General features: G+C 37.5%; 1 non-coding gene across 1 annotated transcript; it reads right to left on the reverse strand.

Annotated features, from left to right (window-relative positions):
- Positions 1 to 16,959: 16,959 nt before the first annotated feature.
- LOC130947085 (small nucleolar RNA R71) lies at positions 16,960 to 17,067 on the reverse strand. The gene has a single exon (XR_009072497.1). It is a non-coding gene; the product is annotated as a small nucleolar RNA R71 (small nucleolar RNA).
- Positions 17,068 to 18,036: the final 969 nt, after the last annotated feature.

Consider the following 18,036-nt stretch of genomic DNA (forward strand, 5'->3'; position numbering starts at 1 on the left):
TAGAGTCATGTGGAGGTATTTGGTGAAAAGAGGCTTGTGAGTATAGTTGATGATCATGCTGAGGATATGATTCATAGGCATATGGTGGTGGTTCTTGAAAGTCACAAGGAGATTCACCATAGCCATTGGATTGGTATGCATCATAGAATGGCTCTTCTTCATAGTGCATTGGTGGAGGTTATTGCCATGAGGATTGATCATATGCATATGGCTCCTCCCACCTTTGGTTGTCCCATCCTTGATACACATTCTCATTGAAGTTCTCATCACCTACAACATAGTTGTAACTACACTCATAACCAAAGTGAGAATTCATAATGAAAAGAGAAAATAAAATTCAAAAGCTAATAGAAATCAAGAGAAACAAAATTCTACAACTAGCAAATAAAGCAAAAAGCAAGATATTCACACTATTCACATATGTACAATAACTAATAACATAACACCATTGCAATTCTCCGGCAACGGCGCCATTTTGATGATTGGATTTTTGACGGTTTAGAATTTCACAAATGAATTCTCGTTGCAAGTATAGTTCCTAAACCAACAATAATCCTTTCATACAAAAGATTGTTTGTCACAAGTAACAAACCCCTAAATTTATAAACCGAAGTATTGAACCTCGGGTCGTTCTCCCTAGGAATTACAATAAAGTGTCTTGTTATTGGTTAGAAATGTGTTTTGGGGTTTTGGATAAGAAGCATGAAAGTAAATGGCAATGAAAATAAACTAACAACTATAAAAGGCTCTTGGCAAGGTATGAAAATTAGAAGTCCTATCCTAGTTATCCTTCCCAATTGTGATGAGAATTGTTCATTGCTACCACTTAGTTAACCGTTACTAAATAAAGGAAAGTCAAGTGGATGAATTGACTTGAGCCACAAGTCCTAGCCAACTCCCAAGGAAAGACTAGCTTTAGTGCACTCCAAAACCAATTAGCAATCTCTCCAATTACCAATCAACAAAGGAATTAGATAACTCAAGTGTCACTAATTACTCTCCCTAGGCCAAAAGGAACAAAATCTATACTATATCTAGAAGAGGCATTTCAACAAACACATAAAAGGAAATAAAAGTAAACAACATAAATTGCAAGAATTAAAGAGAGATCTAACTACAAAGGCAAGAGATCAACAATAGAAAAGTAAAGAAGAACAATTATTATGAATTACCTCTTATTGAATTGAAAAAAAATGGAAGGAACAATAGTAGATCTACAATAAAGTATAAGAACAACATAAAGGAAATTACAACAAAGGAGTAGAAGAATGATGAATGTAACAACAAAGAATTGAGAAGTAGAAGTAGAAGAGAACATGAATTAAAACCTAGATCTAAGAACTAAACCTAATCCTAATCCTAATTCTAGAGAGAAGTGAGAGCTTCTCTCTCTAGAAACTACTTTTAAAACTAAACTATGACTAATGGTAACTAACATCTTCATCCCTCTTGAATCCTTGGCTTAAATAGCATCAGAAATGAGTTGGATTGGGCCCACAAGGCTTGTAAATTCGCTAGCCACGAGTTTGCATGAAGTGAATCACGTGCACCAACGGCGCATACGCATACAGTGCGCGTACGCGTCCTTATACGTATAGCAACTATGGAAAATCTTATATCATTTTGAAGCCCCAGATGTTAGCTTTCCAACCCAACTAAAACCGTATCATTTGGACCTCTGTAGCTCAAGTTATGGTCGATTAAGTGCGAAGAGGTCGGCTTGACAGCTTTTGCGTTTCCTTTATTTCTCCATGAGTTCTCCATTTCTACATGCTTTTCCTTCATTCCCTTGGTCCAATCCTTGCCTCCTAAATCTGAAATCACTTAGCAAACATATCAAGGCATCTAATGGAATCAAGGAGAATTAGATTTAGCTATTTTAAGTCCTAAAAAGCATGTTTTCACTCTTAAGTACAATTAAAGGAGAAGTTATAAAACCATGCTATTTCAATGGATAAATGTGGGTAAAAGGGTATAAAATCTCCTAAATCAAGCACAACATAAACCCTACAAATGGGGTTTATCACCTATTCACAGTCATTATGGTCTTATCCGTACCAAACAATCAACATTAAGGTGATCAATCTTAATATCTCAAGTTAAGCACGAACATTCCCAAAATGAGCACTCATAGACATTCATGCCAAATGTATCTTTAAGATACCCTAACAACATGAGACACACAACAGAGTATGCAATGAAGCATAGTCAGTCCACTCCCCAGGCTCTACTGGAAACGAACTGCTCTGATACCAAATTGTAACGACCCAATTTCTGGTACATTATGATCATACTAGAAACTGAGCGCTACCAACTTGTCTACCTAATTATTATCTATTATTTATTATATGAGCCTGATTCGTTGTTAAAAGCGTAGTTATTTTATGAGGTACTTTTTTTTAAAAACGTTTGGATTAACAAACAGTATCATTCATAATCAATTCACAATTGATAATATATAATACAGTTATAAACAACCACACATAAATACATCACAAGCAGTTGACAATATTCGGTGATCCAGCCTTTATAAGAGTATAGACTTTTAGTTAGAACACCCCTAGACATAGCTAGATAATAACTATATACATATATATACATACAACATCCCAGGTCCTGACCTGTTCAAGAAGTCCCTAAGCTGGCGCCCAAGCTAGCCTAAACTCTATACTCACCTAGTTCCTCCAAACTACTAAAGCGAGAAAGTACGTTCTAGGTCTTCAAAACTCAAGTCAGGTGGAACGTCATCAAAAGGTGGAAGGTCGTCTACTAATCCTCTGCACGATCATATGTCATCAAAGAGTGTCTCTCAAGTACTTCATCGAGTGGCCACATAATAGCAACTTCGTACGGAGGACTTAGGCTAAAGTTTGTAGATAAGCAGGGTGCAGACGTTGGCTGGCCTCACAGTATATACATATAAACAGGTAATGGAGTTCACTCTAGACTCAGAAGACTACCTAGAGCGGAATCCTCTTTGTAGAACAGTCATCAGCAAACTACGGAAGGGTACTGATGAGCGGATAATTTGTACGCTTTTTGGCATTGTTTTTAGTATGTTTTTGGTAGTTTTAGTTGAGTTTTTATTATATTTTTATTAGTTTTTAGTTAAAATTCACTTTTCTGGACTTTACTATGAGTTTGTGTGTTTTTCTGTGATTTCAGGTATTTTCTGGCTGAAATTGAGGGATCTGAGCAAAAATCTGATTCAGAGACTAAAAAGGACTGCAGATGCTGTTGGATTCTGACCTCCCTGCATTCGAAGTGGATTTTCTGGAGCTACAGAAGCCCAATTGGCGCGCTCTCAACGGCGTTGGAAAGTAGACATCCTGGGCTTTCCAGCAATATATGATAGTCCATACTTTGCCCAAGATTTGATGGCCCAAACCGGCGTTCAAAGTCACCCTCAGAATTCCCAGCGTTAAACGCCCAAACTGGCACAAGAATGGGAGTTAAACGCCCAAACTGGCACCAAAACGGGAGTTAAACGCCAAGAAGAGTCTCTACACGAAAAATGCTTCATTGCTCAGCCCAAGCACACACCAAGTGGGCCCGGAAGAGGATTTTTATGTCATTTACTCATTTCTGTACACCCTAGGCTACTAGTTTCTTATAAGTAGGACCTTTTACTATTGTATAGGAATCTTTTGATCATGTTTTGATGATTGAACCCTCTTTGGGAGGCTGGCTATTCGGCCATGCCTAGACCTTATGCTTATGTATTTTCAACGGTGGAGTTTCTACACACCATAGATTAAGGTGTGGAGCTCTGCTGTACCTCGAGTATTAATGCAATTACTATTGTTCTTCCATTCAATTCCGCTTGTTCTTTATCCAAGATATCACTTGTTCTTCAACATGATGAAGGTGATGATTGACGCCCATCACCATTCTCACTCATGAACAAGGTGACTGACAACCATTCTTGTTCTACAAGCATCTGAGGCTTAGTGAATATCTCTTGGATTCTTTAACCGGAATCCTCGTGGTATAGGCAGGATTTGATGGCAGCATTCATGAGAATCCGGAAGGTCTAACCTTGTCTGTGGTATTCTGAGTAGGATTCTATGATTGGATGACTGTGATGTGATTCAAACTCCTGAGGGTGGGGCGTTAGTGACAGACGCCAAAAGAATCAATGGATTCTATTCCGATCTGATTGAGAACCGACATATGGATTCCGCTATGCTGTGACCAGAGCATATACAATCGTTTCCAATGAGAGGATGGGAGGTAGCTGCTGACAACAGTGAAACCCTACACGAGCTTGCCATGGAAAGGAGTAAGAAGGATTGGATGAAGACAGTAGGAAAGCAGAGAGACGGAAGGGAAAGCATCTTCATACGCTTGTCTGAAGCTCTTACACCAATGATATACATAAGTATCACTATCTTTATCTTTATGTTATTTTCGTTCATCACCATTATACATTAGAGTTTGCCTGACTGAGATTTACAAGGTGACCATAGCTTGCTTCATACCAACAATCTCCGTGGGATCGACCCTTACTCGCGTAAGGTATTACTTGGACGACCCAGTGCACTTGCTGGTTAGTTGTGCGAAGTTGTAGTGATCACAATTTCGTGCACCAGGTACTCATGCTTCCATCTAAAGGGGGAAGGGAGAGAGAAGGGGTAAGAATTGGGGAGTTCTTAGTAGGGCCAAGGTTACTAGTTACGTTCATTAATTCCGTGTTGTTTAGCAGATAAATAGCAGAATACCGATAAGCAGTAGACAGAAGAAACAGATAAAAAGATAAAATAGAGAAAAAAAAAGCAAAACACAAACAAAAGAATACAAGAAAACAAAACAGAGACACATAGAATAGAATGAAAATAAAGAAGGCATACATTCAAACAACAATCATAACAGAAGAAATACGCAACCAAATATGATGCATGTCTAGCCCTAGTGCAGGTAATGAGCTCATATGTCTGTTACATACCCGCTCCCGACGTTACCCAGCAACCTCTGTCTGGATAAGGCTTTCCTGTTGGCAATATCCATTGCAAGCAACCTTTGTCATGCAAGGTAACCACTTATTAGCCGATATACGCCCAACACACTCACTGTAAGCAACCTCTGTCTTACAGGAGCACAACATACTCACTATAAGCAACCTCTGTCTTACAGGAGCAACAACACACTCACTGCAAGCAACCTCTGTCTTACAGGAGCACACTAATCCCGATACTTCTGTAAGCAACCTCTGTCTTACAGCAAAGCATTATAGCAAGGTATCCCAGGAAAGCGTTCTCAGTGGTCGTACCACCATCTATCTGGCTGCCTCTCTGCAGCAGATTCTTACATTATTATTCTCATTATCATCATTCATTAACATTCTCATTATTCATCATCACTTTCACATTTTTATGCATTACCTCTTTCTTTCCCTGTTCAATCATACTATACAAACTTTACAGCTTTTACTTTTAAAACATCTTAACTCAAACCATTTCTCTTTATCAGATTACTCTTTTCTCTGTATCCCTTTATTATACTCTGGTTACTCTTTTCTCTATATCTCTTTACTTTTCTCTGGTTACTCTGTTCTCTGTGTTTTTATACTCTGCTTTGATTTCTCTGTTTAACGTATGTATTTAAAGCTTATGTAAATTTCGGTATAAATAGTTAACCTGTCCCAACTATAGGTTCATTATGTCTATACTAAATCAATTTAACTTTTCATATAATACCTAACCCTAGTCGCAACTCAAGGACTAACTATGTTGCCCTAGTTCGTTCACTAATCTCTATCTGCTTCTGTCATTAAAACTTTACAGACTTTTTCTTCGACTTTTATCTTTTCTTCAACTTTTTATCTTTCTTTTATCTTTGCCTCACTAACATGTTTTTTCCACTCCCTAAGTTTTTTATAAAGGTAATTATAAGATTCTGCACTTAAAGTTGTCTTTCTAAAGCTTTTACAGAAAACTGCATTTTCCGTATTATTTTATTATTTTTATTAAAATAATATTTTTAATTAAATATTATTATTTATTATTTTATCATTAATTTTTCAAAAATTACCTTACTTTTACTTTTAACCTTTAAAATTCACTTTTTATCACCCGTAACTTTTAATATTTTTAATTTAACCACCCTAACTTTCAGAAATTACAAAATAACCCCTCAAACACCAAAATAATTACAACCTTGCCCTTTTTAAGATCTAAAAGGTGTTCTTCAATGTTCTTCATCACACTCAAAGTGTTCTTCATGTTCTTCATAAATTCTTCAGATTCTTTCTCTGTTTTTACCCATTTTTTAGTCTTTTCAGCAACCGATTTTTACCAAAATTCAAAATAAATTCCCAGCCACTAAAACCCATCTTTTCTACATGATTTTAACACAAATTGAACCCCAATTTAAGCCCTAGGGTTCGTTTTTCCAGCAGCCCTCAAGAACAACATTCATAACTTGAATATCATCAAATTTCATCAAAATTTCAACAAACTTTCACCAAGAATAACTCATATAAGCAATCAATTTCAAGCATAACCAAACCTTATCATAATCACAGATCTCAAATGCAATCAATCAAGATTAAATTCGTCACACCCTACCAGGTTTTGCTGCTCCTAATTCGGTTAGACTTTTAGGGGGTCGTTAAGCAATTTTTTCCTCCTAAATCACATCAAGAATAACTTTAAATCCAAAAATCCTCAACTAACCAAATCTCACTCAGCATGTTAGGAAGTGATTTATAAACTTATACTTGCTGTAAATTCATGTTTCTTGTCCCTCAAGTCAAGTTAAGCATGATTGCTAAGGAAGAACATCAAGAAAACACATGTTTAAGCATGTTTCCTTGAAAACCTAATTGAAAGGGGAAAGGAACAGCTATCTCACCTTATTTCCATCATTGATAAGTTACATGGTTATTTAGAGGAAGAAGAGAGGATCATTTTGGTGAAATCAGAATTTTGATTTGAGTTTTAGTTCAGAAGAAATCAAGCTTTGAAGATTAAGTGTTCATGAAGGTTTCTCTCTTTTCTCTCTTGTTATTTTTGGCCAAAATGAAGAAATTAGACAGCCTTGGAGGTCTTGGGGGTGTAAGGTGAGTTGTGATTGGTTGGCTTGGGGGTGGGTTAAAATAATATTAAAATATCTCAGGTGTATAATAACTATTAAAACTAGCTGTATCAGAACACACGTAAAAACATTTCTAAAAATTCTTTTCTGAGCTACTAGCATAAAAGACACTAGTAACATATTTAATAGGAGAATAGAACCTGTATGATGAGGCCTTAGCATTGCTAAAGTTATCAGAGAGTGCTGGTGTTAAGCTGCACCAGTAAATTGTAAACCTAGTTAAACCGATTTTCTGTTTTTTAACTAAAACTAACCAGGTAACCCTATAATACCATTCAAGAATCTTCTAATACTAATTTAATGATATTATTATACTATTATCTCTTTTCTCTCATGAATAGGGTCTGGTTTGTCAAACGAAGACTATTTATGGAAAGCTGAATCAAAACTCCTAACCGATATGGTTCAAAAACTAGGTTCTTCGTGACTGCATTATCGAGCTTGCCTCAGAAAAGGTTCTAACTTCAAGATGACATGATAACAATGAGGTTTGAGATACTTGATGATACAGTAGAGGTTCTCCCCTTGCTGATCTTCCGGAGAATTCCATATTTTCAGAAAAGATCTCACGTACTCAAAAATTGGGGTTGTTACATTCTACCCTCCTAAAAGAAAATTTTGCCCTCAAAATTTCAGCCACGTGCAGAATCCATCTTCAAGCGATCTACTTTCTGTAAGCCATCCTGACAAAGAGTCCAGTCCGTTCCTTACAACATGCAAATATCACATAGTGATAGCCATGAAGATCATAACAGCTATGAAAATAGCTGTGGCTCACATCGATTTGTCGTTCGAAACTCGATGAAACCATGCCTATTCACAGTCATTAAGGTCTTATCCATACCAAACAATCAACATTAAGGTGATCAATCTTAATATCTCAAGTTAAGCACGAACAGTCCCAAAATGAGCACTCATAGACATTCATGCCAAATGTATCTTTAAGATATCCTAACAACATGAGACACACAATGGAGTATGCAATAAAGCATAGTCAGTCCACTCCCTATGCTCTACTGGAAATGAACTACTCTGATACCAAATTGTAACGACCCAATTTCTGGTACGTCATGATCATACTAGAAACTGAGCGCTACCAACTTGTCTACCTAATTATTATCTATTATTTATTATATTAGCCTAATTCGTTGTTAAAAGCGTAGTTATTTTATGAGGTACTTTTTTAAAAAATGTTTGGATTAACAAACAGTATCATTCATAATCAATTTACAACTGATAATATATAAAACAATTATATGTCATCAAAGAGCGTCTCTGAAGTACTTCATCGAGTGGCCACATAATAGCAACATCGTTCGGAGGACCTAGGCTAAAGTTTGTAGATAAGCAGGGTGCAAACGTTGGCTGGCCTCACAGTATATACATATAAATAGGTAATAGAGTTCACTCTTAACTCAGAAGACTACCTAGAGCAGAATCCTCTTTGTAGAACAGTCATCAGCAAACTCCGGAATGGGACTCATGCTTCCATCTGAAGGGGGAAGGGAGAGAGAAGGGATAAGAACTAGGGAGTTCTTAATAGGGCCGGGGTTATTAGTTACGTTTATTAATTCCATGTTGTTTAGCAGATAAATAGCAGAATACCGAGAAACAGAAGACAGAAGAAACAGATAAAATGATAAAATAGAGAAAACAAAAAGCAAAACACAAACAAAAGAATACAAGAAAACAAAACTGAGACACGGAGAATAGAATGAAAACAAAGAAGGCATACATTCAAAAAACAATCATAACAGAGGAAATACGTAACCAAATATGATGCATGTCTAGCCCTAGTGCAGGTAATGAGCTCATCTGTCGGTTACATACCCACTCCTGACGTTACCCAGCAAGTTCTGTCTAGATAAGGCTTTCCTGTTGGCAATATCCACTGCAAGCAACCTTTGTCTTGCAGGGTAACCACTGCAAGCAACCTTTGTCTTGCAAGGCGGCACTTATTAGCCGATATACGCCCAACACACTCACTGTAAGCAACCTCTGTGTTACAGGAGCACAACACACTCAGTGTAAGCAACCTTTGTCTTACAGGAGAAACAACACACTCACTGTAAGCAACCTCTGTTTTACAGGAGCACACTAATCTCGATACCTCTGTAAGTAACTTCTATTTTACAGCAAAGCATTATAGCAAGGTATCCCAGGAAAGCATTCTCAGTAGTCGTACCACCATCTATCTGACTGCCTTTCTGCAGCAGATTCTTACATAATCATTCTCATTATCATCATTCATTAACATTCTCATTATTCATCATCACTTTCACATTTTTATGCATTACCTCTTTCTTTCTCTGTTCAATCATACTATACAAACTTTACAGCTTTTACTTTTACAACATCTTAACTCAAACCATTTCTCTTTATCAGATTACTTTTTTCTCTGTATCCCTTTATTCTACTCTGGTTACTCTTTTCTCTGTATCTCTTTACTTTTCTCTGGTTACTCTGTTCTCTATGTTTCTCTATTCTGCTTTGATTTCTCTATTTAACGTATGTATTTAAAGCTTATGTAAATTTCGGTATGAATAGTTAACCTGTCCCAACTATAGGTTCTTTAAATCTATACTGAAATAGTTTAACTTTTCATATAATACCTAACCCTAGTCACAACTCAAGGACTAACTATGTTGCCCTAGTTCGTTCACTAACCTCTGTTTGTTTCTGTCATTAAAACTTTACAGACTTTTTCCTCGACTTTTATCTTTTCTTCAAATTTTTATCTTTCTTTTATCTTTGCCTCACTAATAAGTTATTACCACTCCCTAAGTGTTTTATGAAGGTAATTATGAGATTCTACACTTAAAGTTGTCTTTCTAAAGCTTTTACAGAAAACTGCCTTTTCCGCATTATTTTATTATTTTTATTAAAATAATATTTTTAATTAAATATTATTATTAAGTATTTTATTATTGGTGCACGAAATTGCAATCACACCTTGCAATCCCGCACAACTAACCAGCAAGTGCACTGAGTCATCCAAGTAATACCTTACGTGAGTAAGGGTCGATCCCACGGAGATTGTCGGCTTGAAGCAAGCTATGGTTATCTTGTAACTCTTAGTCAGGATATCAAAAATTATCAGGATTGATTGTGAAAAGCAAAAGAACATGAAATAAGTACTTGATTTGCAGTAATGGAGAACAGGTTGAGGTTTTGGAGATGCTCTGTCTTCTGAACCTCTGCTTTCCTACTGTCTTCTTCTTCACACACGCAAGGCTCCTTCCATGGCAAGCTGTATGTAGGGTTTCACCGTTGTCTATGGCTACCTCCCATCCTCTCAGTGAAAATGTTCAACGCACCCTGTCACGGCACGGCTATCCAGCTGTCGGTTCTCGATCATGTCGGAATAGAATCCAGTGATTCTTTTGCATCTGTCACTAACGCCCCACAATCGCGAGTTTGAAGCTCGTCACAGTCATTCAATCATTGAATCCTACTCAGAATACCACAGACAAGGTTTAGACCTTCCGGATTCTCTTGAATGCCGCCATCAATTCTAGCTTATACCACGAAGATTCTGATTAAGGAATCTAAGAGATATCTACTCAATCTTAGGTAGAACGGAGGTGGTTGTCAGGCACACGTTCATAGTTGAGAATGATGATGAGTGTCACGGATCATCACATTCATCAGGTTTAGGAACAAGTGATATCTTAGAATGGAAGCAAGCATGATTGAATGAAAAACAGTAGTAACTGCATTAATCCATCAAGACACAGCAGAGCTCCTCACCCCCAACCATGGGATTTAGAGACTCATGATATAGAAGATACAATGAGAAACGTGTAAAGTGTCATGAGGTATAGATACAATGTCAAAAGATCCTATTAATAGTGAACTAGTAACCTAGGGTTTACAGAATTGAGTAAATGACAGAAAAATCCACTTCCGGGCCCACATGGTGTGTGCTTGGGCTGAGCATTGAAGCATTTTCGTGTAGAGACTCTTTCTGGAGTTAAACGCCAGCTTTTATGCCAGTTTGGGCGTTTAACTCCAATTTGCATGCCAGTTCCAGCGTTAAACGCTGGGAATTCTGAAGCTGATTTGCAACGCCGGTTTGGGCCATCAAATCTCGGGCAAAGTATGAACTATTATACATTGCTGGAAAGCCCAGGATGTCTACTTTCCAACGCCGTTGAGAGCGCGCCAATTGGGCTTCTGTAACTCCAGAAAATCCACTTCGAGTGCAGGGAGGTCAGAATCCAACAGCATCTGCAGTCCTTTTCAGCCTCTAAATCAGATTTTTGCTCAGGACCCTCAATTTCAGCCAGAAAATACCTGAAATCACAGAAAAACACACAAACTCATAGTAAAGTCCAGAAAAGTGAATTTTAACTAAAAACTAATAAAAATATAATAAAAACTAACTAAAATATACTAAAAACATACTCAAAACAATGCCAAAAACCGTATAAATTATCCGCTCATCAATTATTATTTATTATTTTATCATTAATTTTTCGAAAATTACCTTACTTTTACTTTTAACCTTTAAAATTCACTTTTTACCACCCGTAACTTTTAATATTTCTAATTTAACCACCCTAACTTTTAGAAATTACAAAATAACCCCTCACACCAAAATAATTATAACCTTGCCCTTTTTAAGATCTAAAAGGTGTTCTTCATTGTTCTTCACCACACTCAAAGTGTTCTTCGTAAATTCTTCAGATTCTTTCTCTGTTTTTACCCGTTTTTTAGTCTTTTTAGCAACCGATTTTTACCAAAATTCAAAATAAATTCCCAGCCACTAAAACCCCATGATTTTAACACAAATTGAACTGCAATTTAAGGCCTAGGGTTCGTTTTTCCAGCATCCCTCAAGAACAAGATTCATAGCTTGAATATCATCAAATTTCATCAAAATTTCAACAAACTTTCACCAAGGATAACTCATATAAGCAATCAATTTGAAGCATAACCAAACCATATCATAATCACACATCTCAAACATAATCAATCAAGATTAAATTCGTCACACCCTAACTAGTTTTGCTACTCCTAATTCGGTTAGACTTTTAGGTGGTCTTTAAGCACTTTTTCCTCTTAAATCACATCAAGAACAACTTTAAATCCAAAACCCTCGACTAACCAAATCTCACTCAGCATGTCAGGAAGTGATTTCTAACCTTATACTTGCTGTAAATTCACGTTTCTTGGCCCTCAAGTCAAGTTAAGCATGATTGCTAAGGAAGAACATCAAGAAAACACATGTTTAAGCATGTTTCCTTGAAAACCAAATTGAAAGGGGAAAGGAACAGCTATCTGATGCAAGGGCATCTTGGCCAGTTTTACTGACCTTTTCTTTACTGTTTTTAAGGTAGTTTCATGCATTTTCTTAGGAAATAAGCTAGTTTTGGGTAGATATTCACTTACACCTTGATTCAAGCATACATTGTGCATTTTACATGATTTCATGAGGATTTTGTATGAATTTAGTGACAATTGGTATGTTGCATTACCCATGACTTGGACTAGAACTTTGATGCACTCTATTGCTTGATTTCAGGACCAAAGGAAGAAAGGAGGAACCACTTAGCAGTCACATTAATCTAATTAACGTAGCCACTAACGTGGAATGGGAGGTAACCTGCAAAGTTAATGAGAAAAGTGATTGCCAATAATGCTCTCGAAGCCATCATTGCCCACGTTAAGAGTCACGTTAACTATGTTAACGTGAGCTCTAACATGAAGGAAGGACTTTGAGCCAACGTTAGTGACACTTAACATTATCACTAACATTGGCCAATGATCATAAGTGGCCACGTTAGAGTCCACGATAACTTGGTTAACGTGGCCTCTAACGTCAATAAGGGGAAGGAAGCCAACGTTAGTGATGTTCATCATTATCACTAACGTTGGCCTAAGGTGCAATGTGCCACGTTAACTTCCACGTTAACTTGGTTAATGATGAGCGGATAATTTGTATACTTTTTGGCATTGTTTTTAGTATGTTTTTGATATGATATAGTTAGTTTTTAGTATGTTTTTATTAGTTTTTAATTAAAATTCACTTTTCTGGACTTTACTATGAGTTTGTGTGTTTTTCTGTGATTTCAGGTATTTTCTGGCTGAAATTGAGGGACCTGAGCAAAAATCTGATTCAGAGACTCAAAAGGACTGCAGATGCTGTTGGATTCTGACCTCCCTGCACTCGAAGTGGATTTTCTGGAGCTACAGAAGCCCAATTGGCGCGCTCTCAACGGCGTTGGAAAGTAGACATCCTGGGCTTTCCAGCAATATATAATAGTCCATACTTTGCCCAATATTTGATGGCCCAAACCGGCATTCAAAGTCACCTCAAGAAATCCCAGCGTTAAAAGCTGGAAATGGCACCTAAATGGGAGTTAAACGCCCAAACTGGCACCAAAGCTGGCGTTTAACTCCAAGAAGAGTCTCTACACGAAATTGCTTCATTGCTCAGCCCAAGCACACACCAAGTGGGCCCGGAAGAGGATTTTTATGTCATTTACTCATTTCTGTACACCCTAGGCTACTAGTTTCTTATAAGTAGGACCTTTTACTATTGTATAAGAATCTTTTGATCACTTTTAGATCTCTAGATCATCTTTGGACATTTTAGTTCTTAGATCATTGGGAGGCTGGCCATTCGGCCATGCCTAGACCTTATGCTTATGTATTTTCAACGGTGGAGTTTCTACACACCATAGATTAAGGTGTGGAGCTCTGCTGTACCTCGAGTATTAATGCAATTACTATTGTTCTTTCATTCAAATTCCGCTTGTTCTTTATCCAAGATATCACTTGTTCTTTAACATGATGAAGGTGATGATTGACGCCCATCATCCTTCTCACTCATGAACAAGGTGACTGACAACCATTCTTGTTCTACAAGCATCTGAGGCTTAGTGAATATCTCTTGGATTCTTCGGAGTCTTCGTGGTATAGGCAGGACCTGATGGCGGCATTCAAGAGAATCCGGAAGGTCTAACCTTGTCTGTGGTATTCTGAGTAGGATTCAATGATTGAATGACTGTGACGTGCTTCAAACCTGTAACCTACTGGGCGTTAGTGACAGATGCAAAAGAGTTATTCTATTCCGGTAGGGGAGGGAACCAAACCGGTGATTGGCCGTACTGTGACAGAGTATTGAGCATTAGCTTTCACTGCGAGGATGGGAGGTAGCTGCTGACAACAGTGAGACCCTATACGAGCTTGCCATGGAAAGGAGTAAGAAGGGTTGGATGAAGACAGTAGGAAAGCAGAGAGACGGAAGGGAAGGCATCTTCATGCGCTTATCTGAAGTTCCTATCAATGAGTTACATAAGTATCACTATCTTTATCTTTTATGTTATTTTCGTTCATCACCATATATATCTGAGTTTGCCTGACTAAGATTTACAAGATGACCATAGCTTGCTTCAATACTAACAATCTCCGTGGGATCGACCCTTACTCACGTAAGGTATTACTTGGACGACCCAGTGCACTTGCTGGTTAGTTGTGCGAAGTTGTGTAATGCCATGGTATTGAGCGCACCAAGTTTTTGGAGCCATTACCAGGGATTATGAGAGTTGTGAAAAAGTATAGTTCACAATTTCGCGCACCAAGTTTTTGGCGCCGTTGCCGAGGATTGTTCTAGTTTTGAGCAAGCCTTTGGTAACATCAGTGCCAAGATCCGGCAACAACATCAAATTTTTGGTGTTATTGCCCGGGATTGTTTAGGCTGGACAACTGACGGTTCATCTTGTTGCTTAGATTAGGTATTTTTTTTCGAAATTCTTGAAGGTGAATTCTAGAGTTTCATGATGATTTGTTGAAATCTGGCTGGCTGAGAAGCCATGTCTAATCTGATTGGACCGAGGTTTCAACTTATCACCACAAGAGCTTGTTGATTTCGTATCAATCTTGCTTTTGGAGCAGTGATTTGCTAAGGCTTGGCTGACCTTTGGTCATGTCTAGTGTTTTGGACCGAAGCTTTCTTTGGAAGCTTGGCTGGCTGTGAAGCCATGTCTAATTCCTGGACCGGAGTCTTAGACTAGCATTGCACTGATTCCTGGAATTCTCATTAAGAATTTTGATACCTTTTTCCACTTAATTTTCGAAAAAACACAAAAAAAATTTGCAAAATCATAAAATCCAAAAATATTTCTTGTTTGAGTCTAGAGTCTCATCTTAAGTTTGGTGTCAAATGCATGTTTTTGTTACATTTTTCGAATCCATGCATATATTTCTTGTTTTGATCTTTGAATTCTATTGACTTGAGTATTTTGTGTGTCTCATATGCATTTTCAGTTCATTAGTGTCAGTAGTATACAAACTGCTAAGTTTGGTGTCTTGCATGCATTGTTATTTGATTCTTGTTGCATTTTAATTATTAAAAATCCAAAAATATTTTTAATTTGTGTCTTTTCAAGTCAATGATACAAGGGATTGAAGATTCAGAACACACTGCAGAGGAATTATACAGAAAAAGCTGAGCATTCAAAAATGCCCAGTGAAGAAGGCAGACTGGCGTTTAAACGCCAGCCAGGGCACCTGGTTGGGCGTTTAACGCCCAAAGAGGTAGCATTTTGGGCGTTAAACGCCAGAATGTATACCATTCTGGGCGTTTAACGCCAGGATGGTGCTAGGGGGAAGATTTTGTTTTCAAATCAATTTTTTTTCAAGTTTTCAAAGTTTTTCAAAACCAAATCTTTTTCAAATCATATCTTTTCAATCAAATGTTTTCAAAATCAATTTCTTTCCTTTTTCAAAGATACTTACTAACAATTAATGATTTGATTGAACATTTTTTGCCTTTTCTATTAAGGAAGGTTTTATGTTTGAATCATATCTTTTCTTGTTAGGCAAGTCATCAATTTTTTTTAAAAAAATCACATCTTTTCAAATTGTTTTCAAATCATATCCTTTAAAATTGTTTTCAAATCATATCTTCTCAATCACATCTTTTTAAAATCATGACTTTTCAATCAAATCTTTTTAACCTCATCTTTTTCAAATTAGTTTTCAATCAAATCTTTTTAGTTTCTAATTTCAAAATCTTTTTCAAAAATCACTTGATTTCTCTTCCACTTTCAATTTTCGAAAATTATCAATCAAATTTTCAAAATGTTTTCAAAATCTTTTAATTGAATTTTCGAAAATCCTCTTCCCTCCTTCTCACATCCTTCTATTTGTGGAGTACCACTCCTTCTAAATGCACAATTCGAACCTTATCTAATTAAAGTTCGAATTCTTCTTCTCCTTCTTCTTTCTATTTCTCTTTTCCTCTGACATTTCAAGGAATCTCTATACTGTGACATAGAGGATTCCACATTTTCTTTTTCTCTTCTCTTTCATATGAGCAGGAGCAGAGACAAAGGCATTCTTGTTGAAGCTGATCCTGAACCCGAAAGGACCTTGAAGAGAAAGCTAAGAGAAGCCAAAGCACAACTCTCTTTAGAGGACCTGAACGAATTCTTCAAGGAAGAAGAACCCATGGCAGCCGAAAACAACAACAATGCCAACAATGCAAGGAAGGTGCTGGGTGACTTTACTGCACCTACTCCCGATTTTTATGGGAGAAGCATCTCTATCCCTGCCATTGGAGCAAACAACTTTGAGCTTAAGCCTCAATTAGTTTCTCTAATGCAACAGAATTGCAAGTTCCATGGACTTCCAATGGAAGATCCTCATCAGTTCTTAGCTGAATTCTTGCAAATCTGTGACACAGTCAAGACTAATGGGGTTAACCCTGAGGTCTATAGACTGATGCTATTCCCTTTTGCTGTAAGAGACAGAGCTAGAATATGGTTGGATTCTCAACCTAAAGAAAGCCTGGACTCTTGGGAAAAGCTAGTCAATGCCTTCTTGGCAAAGTTCTTTCCACCACAAAGATGGAGTAAGCTTAGAGTGGAAGTCCAAACCTTCAGACAGAAGGATGGAGAATCCCTCTATGAAGCTTGGGAAAGATACAAACAATTAATCAGAAGATGTCCTTCAGACATGCTTTCTGAATGGAGCATCATAGGTATTTTCTATGATGGTCTCTCTGAACTATCTAAGATGTCCTTGGATAGCTCTGCTAGAGGATCTCTTCATCTGAAGAAGACGCCTGCAGAAGCTCAAGAATTGATTGAAATGGTTGCAAATAACCAATTCATGTACACTTCTGAAAGGAATCCTGTGAACAATGGGACTAATCAGAAGAAAGGAGTTCTTGAGATTGATGCTCTGAATGCCATACTGGCTCAGAACAAGATATTGACTCAACAAGTCAATTTGATTTCTCAAAGTCTGTCTGGAATGCAAAATGCACCAAACAGTACTAAGGATGCTTCATCTGAGGAAGAAGCTTATGATCCTGAGGACCCTTCCATGGAAGATGTGAATTACCTAGGAGAACCCTATGGAAACACCTATAATTCTTCATGGAGAAATCACCCAAATCTCTCATGGAAGAATCAAGAGAGACCTCAACAAGGTTTCAATAATAATAATGGTGGAAGAAACAGGTTTAGCAATAGCAAGCCTTTTCCATCATCTTCTCAGCAACAGACAGAGAGTTCTAAGCAGAATACTTCTGACTTAGCAACAATGGTCTCTGATCTAATAAAGACCACTCAAAGTTTCATGAATGAAACAAGGTCCTCCATCAGAAATTTGGAAGGACAAGTGGGTCAGCTGAGCAAGAAAGTTACTAAACTCCCTCCTAGCACTCTCCCAAGTAATACAGAAGAAAATCCAAAAGGAGAGTGCAAGGCCATAGACATGGCCGAATATGGAGAGGAAAGAGAGGAAGAAGACGCCACTGAGGAAGACCTCAGTGGGCGTGTACCAATCTCCTCTGAGTTCCAATGGGAATCTGAGGCTCAAAATGAGACCATAGAGATTCCATTGGACTTACTTCTGCCATTCATGAGCTCTGATGAGTATTCTTCCTCTGAAGAGGATGAGTATGTCACTGAAGAGCAAGTTGCT

The sequence above is a fragment of the Arachis stenosperma genome, chromosome 8 (genome assembly GCF_014773155.1).
Source record: "Arachis stenosperma cultivar V10309 chromosome 8, arast.V10309.gnm1.PFL2, whole genome shotgun sequence".
Taxonomy (NCBI): domain Eukaryota; kingdom Viridiplantae; phylum Streptophyta; class Magnoliopsida; order Fabales; family Fabaceae; genus Arachis; species Arachis stenosperma.